This window comes from Fulmarus glacialis, unplaced genomic scaffold (assembly GCF_000690835.1).
Source record: "Fulmarus glacialis isolate BGI_N327 unplaced genomic scaffold, ASM69083v1 scaffold5004, whole genome shotgun sequence".
Classification (NCBI taxonomy): Eukaryota; Metazoa; Chordata; class Aves; order Procellariiformes; family Procellariidae; genus Fulmarus; species Fulmarus glacialis.
Genome location: NW_009208530.1, coordinates 1 through 6,020, shown reverse-complemented (window position 1 = coordinate 6,020; position 6,020 = coordinate 1).

The window sequence follows — 6,020 nt, the reverse complement described above, 5'->3', positions numbered from 1 at the left end:
TACTGTTTAACCTGCCTTTATCTCAACCCACAAGTTCTCTCACTTTTACCCTTCTGATTCTCTCCCCGACCCCACCCAGGGGGAGTGAGCGAGCGGCTGCGTGGTGCTCAGTGGCCGGCTGGGGTTAAACCACGACAGAAGCTTAGACATAGGAGCCTTGAACTATCTACAGGCAAATTCATATTAAGCAAGCATTTTGAGACCAAAAGTAACTACATGTTGTGGGTGTTTCTTTGTTTGTTACTTTAAACTTCACTATCGAAACCAAAGCATTCACGAATGGGGAAATTAAAAGAAAGGTTAGTATGTTTACTGCTACACTAGAGACTTCTGAATACATTTCAAGCTTTAATATTACAGTTATGTAGCCATTTCCTTCACTTTTTATAAAACCCTTCAAGTTTTAATACTCTTAATAAAGTTTGTTGTGATAGAGTATTAATATTTATTTAAGTATTATTTATCTCAGAGGTAATAGGCCTCAAAGGCAGGTTTCCATTTGACTAGCTGTTAAAATTAAAGAATTTGCTATTTAAAACCACATATTAGTATGCTAGTTTTAAAACTGCTAGTTTTGCTATCACCTTCATATCTTACACAGAATTGCTGCTGTTCTTTCCTATTGGTAGGTATCAATCTTAATAAAAATACTAATACTACTACTACTACTACTACTAATAATAATAATGTAAAAGTTTATTATCAAAATGAACAATAAATGGAAAACCAAAATCAACTTTCCCCGAGAAAAAAAATCCACAAACTTTTGCTGATCAAAATCCACTGTGCTCAATAAAGTAAAAATGGAGGTTTCATTATTAACGAAGATGGTGGTGATTTTTTCCTCATGCATCTCTAAGAAAGAACCAATTTATTCTCAGAAAGTGACTAAAAAGATTCTAGAGAACTTGATAAACAAATCTTCAAAGAAGCTACGGGAAAAGGAAAATCACTGTATTTCCTGCATGCGTTTTTTTACTTTTCAAAATATGCAGAAATGCATGAAATACATGTACATACTAATAAAAATTAATTACATACCATTCTCGAAATTAAGATCACATTTTGCTTATACAGTCAAATAGGAGGCATCTCCAGAAAATTCTTTAGAACTGAGCAAAATAAATCACCCGTAAACATGTTCTTATGATATTTTTCTAACAATAAAAGGAACTGAGGTTACCAAGTTACGCATCTTAACTGATTAAATTTAGGCAGGATAGCAGTGGGTGGTACAAACTCGCTCAGTGTGAAACAAGAAAGGTTCTGCATCTCCAAGTGTCCACGTTTTTCATAACTGAAGTTATATTTAAAAGGAGAACTTGGCTTTATACTGCAGAAGCAAGGGAAACTTGTTACAGCCCCTGTCTGAATAGGTCTGTCCATGTTCATTTAATGCCTTCATTTGATGCCCACAGCAGGAGGTGATTTCCTTCATGAGCTCCATTTCCCATAAGCTTGTAACTTCGGTGCTTTTCCGGGTGGGGGGTGGAGGGGAGAAGAGAGAGGAAAAACCTACAAAACAAAACACCTCTTCCCTAAGCCTCTAGATTTCTTTATACTCCCAGCAGTCTCTGAATGAGTTGTTAGAGGTGGATGAATTTACTGAACAAGGGCACTGACCAAGAGTCTAAGGGATAAGGGGTAGTCTTCCTAAAATACCTACCTTCTCTAGCACTTGAGCTTGATATATTTCATTTTTCTAGAGTTTCATTTTGGCACAAGAATTACGCATCCCTTGAGAAATAGAAAATCGGGTCTACCTGCCCTTCCCTGCACGCCCTTCCCTTGTACTCACTATTTCAATGCTCTGTCAGATCCTCCAGTTTTGTAGTTCACAGGAAAAACAGAAGTAGTGGGGGACAAAACATTGGAGTTCTGCAATCAGAGTCTACTGTTGCAGGTTGTAAAGTCTCTGATGTTACCTTCACTACAGTCAAGCAGATGAAACAACCAGGTTATCTGGAAATGGCTTTTTCCTGATCTGAGAGGGAAGACCTTGCAAGATCCCATCCAGCCCTGTGTCTTAACAGCCAACAATGTATCAGAAAGAAAACGGAAATAAGCAGCAGACAGGATTTGTCTCAGAAGTGAGATGAGGAAGAAATAAACCAAATTAGATTAAAAATTTACAGTTCTAAACTTTAGCCGCATCTTTTCTTCCCCTCCTGTCTCCAAGGAAGCATTGTGAACTCTCATTTGCTCTTACTTCGTAGCACACTAATTATTTTTGCCCCTTTAGTTTTTTTTAAGCTCTGTAACTGCTGCAGCAAGATAGGGTTCTCCTTCTCTCACCTCTTTCGTAGTACAAGGTAACATTAAATCCATATTTCATTTTGAAAAGGAGAATGAGAGTAAGAATCTTGCGGCAAGAGTGGACAACAGAGAAAGACCCTTAGGAAGATGCTCAAATGGAAGGATTACCAAGGTCTGAGCAAAGAGGGGAAAAAAAAAAAAAAAAAAATCTTTGCAGATTTTGCAATTGGCATTAAACCCATGTGATTAAATTACTAGTGATAACATCAATCTTTTGTAATCTTCCTGAAAACTTGGCTCATGCAGACTGAATGTCTACCCAAACCGCAAGGATCAAGGTAGAAGTGGTAGGGCAAAAAGTACTGGAAACAACCTCGCAATTTCTGAAAAGGAATTAAGGTTGTTGAAACAGGTCCCACTTTTATGGGAGCATATGTCCTGCCCTAATCATAACTCTATCAACTTCCCCAAGCAAGGGTGCTGGCCAGGAAGCAATTGAAGACAACAGCTGTTCTCTCCCCTCTTCATTCATCCCTTCCTCTCCCTTTTTCTTCCGCTGAGGAGAAACTAATGCTGGGCAGATTTCACACCTGAAAGCAGGGCAGAACTTTATATTCTTTCCTTACCACTCTCTTTCCTCTCATGTGTATGAGACTTGTACAAATGTACAGATTTGTCAGTCAATTGATACCTTTTCTTCCAGTTCCTAGTATAAATTCTTGAAATGTAGTTGTCTGACCAGAAGGATTCCTGCCACCATAGATAAACCAGAAACAGAAAAGAGTACAACATGAAATTTATACAAAAAAAAAAAAAAAAAAGAAGGAAAGAGGAGTGGCTCAAAGATCACAATGGAGTATCCTGAAAAGTTACAGACAACATCAAACTAAGACCATAGAAAGCTTCTTTTCACTGCAGTTGATAATCTGCATCTTAATTCACTGTTTCCGTTATGGTATTTCTTGTTCATCACAGATGAGCAAATGCAAAACCTTTTTCCATGTATTTCTGGATGTCATTTTACTCATGTTCTGAGTATACAGAAGTAGGAAAAAAGAGTCCTAAACTTGTTTTTTCTTTTTCAGTTTGTTACTGAAATTCCTAGTAAACTCAAGAAATCAAAATCACTTTGATAGTTATATCTCCACCAGTCTACTACGATTCGCAAAGAAACCATCACGTCATAGAAGGAAAAAAAAAAAAAATCATCCTGCTTCTATTGAAATAAATTACAACTCGGTGCACTAAGAGCCAACATTGGTGTCTGCAATTTTCTGGATCACCATATTATCAGTGATTTTTAAAAGGCATTATCTTCATAAAAATTAACTAATTGCACATTTGCACTTCCAAATAGAAAAGCTCACATGGGGTATACATAAAAGAACAAAAAGGGAGCAAAGAACATCTGAAAAATATACATGAAAACCTGAAACAAGGTCATATATACTTCAACTACTTATTTGAGAGGGGTTTTTTTTGTTTGTTTTAAAGAAAGTGTTTTATATCTTGTCGTATTATTGATTTGAAGCACAGAAGACAGCTCTGCATTTCACAGTTGGTTAGGGCAGGTCATTTACGAACAACATGCTTGCTGGTTTCAATACACAAAATGTGTTGACATAAAAGTCATAAAGAAGTAAAATCCTAGCTGGAACAGTCATTCAAATTTTACAGAGTGTAAAAGGGTCTGGTTTAACCACTAGGTAATACCTGAGTAACTTGGTACCATCCCCAGAAGATTTTTCAAAAGCATTAATCAATTATTTTCTGTAGAGTACAATAATTTATACTAAAAATCAGGCTGAATGTACTGATGAAAAAAAACTTTCTTTTACATTTCTATTAAATTTTAAAACTTGTATTTTATCACCAGTATGTAAACAAGAAAACTCATGGCATCACATGGTTCTGTGCAACACACCACTGTGCTGCATCATTTTGCTGAAGGTGCCAATATAACCTGCACGCATTCTATTAGCAGACAAAGCAAAAAGTAAATCCAATTTCACCTTTTAGTCATTATTTAGGTCGATTACTACAACTGCAGACATGGACCCCTCTGAACACAAAGGAATAAATTAACAACTAAAGAATACAGTTTTCAACTTTGAGATCCTTAAGGAATCAAAAACATTCCTAAAATCGGCTTAGTTACATCAATCCGCAACATTTACATTGTATGGCTTCCAATAAAATACTGATCTGCAGTCAAACATCAACTCAAAAAAGCCCCAGTTCTCCCACAGGAAATTGCATCTTTCTCTGTATTTATAAATACACAGGACTGTATATGCATACAAACAGACATACTTTGACTAGTGAGTCTAATAATTTGGATTAAGTTCATTTTTAAGCACACTCCTGAAAAAATAGGTGAGACTAAAAGATCAACAGTTTAGCAAACTACTGAACATGTTTGAAAAAGTTACAACAGAAAACCCACAGGAAAACATGTTTTGTATGTATGAAATCTAATCACCTATTTTCAAACGATTAAGATGATCTCTAGCAATTGAACCCAAACCTAAGTATTTACATACTGAATGTGACAAGGAGGACTGTTTTGGTTTGCTCCTTCCCTGATGATCACTGTGCACAAAAATCAAGGTTAACTGCAGAGGCTGAAGAGCCAGACTGCAGACTCTGCTTTTTTGTGAGTCTCCACAGTCAACACAGGGCAGAAGCCTGTCAGAGTCCATTGGTTTCCCACGCTGTGACAATGCCACCGGAGCTGGGGCCTGAATTGATCTCATGCTATCACGGCTCGTCTTTGTAGACTTAGAAGGCAACACACTGATAAACAGAATACCAAGAACAATCCTATGCCACATATAGCAAAAAAAAAAAAAACAAAAACAAAACCAAAACAACCCACACCGAAAAATTATTTCCTTTGAAGCTTCACAGTTCATGGAAGAGCCTTATGCAATAATCCAGGTGACTAGACAACTCAAGCTGTGTTATGATTCAGACTTTCACCATTGTAATAATATCTTCTGCTAAAAATATTTATCCCAAACATAAGCCAACTAAAAAAAATCACCCTTTCTCTTTATGCTTCTGCCCCAACTGCCTCTTAAACAGGAAGCTTATTTGCAAGGATGGAACCAGGTGAGCAAACTGTCATTGCCAGTCTGTACATTGGTCAGCAGATGGTGCCATAATAGTTCTAAAAATCAGTAGCACATTTCAAAGGTCAAACTTTAAACAGCAAAACTATTCCAATTTCAAGTCTAGTTCCCAAGTTACAACAAGTAATTGAATGTTTTCATATAAGTATTAACATAATATATTTTAATAAATATAACTTCAGAATCAGACAGTGAATTATTACTCCATGACAATCAAAATTAAAGTTATATGTGTACATGAATGTGTGTGTGTCTAAGTATAGACACATATTCACATAGCCTCTAAGCTTATCTCCAAGAGCAGAAATGGCACAAAATTATGTCTTCCCAAAGGACCCTATGTCTCTCAAATCCAGTTTCCAGAGAATTTCAGGCACGTCGTGGTGGCTAGCAGCCCCAGAGTTAATGGCAACTATGCTCATAAGCATCCTTTTACCTAGATGGTAACTATTCAAAATAACAGGATTTTTTTTTAGCCTCCATGTTTACATCCATGCCATCATACAGCTGAATATTTGCAAGCATACAATGTTTCCCTCCCAAATACAGTAGCTTACCTGCATTACTAGGAAAACATTTTTGTCTTTATATAAATATTGAAATATCATCATAGAATCATAGAATCATTAA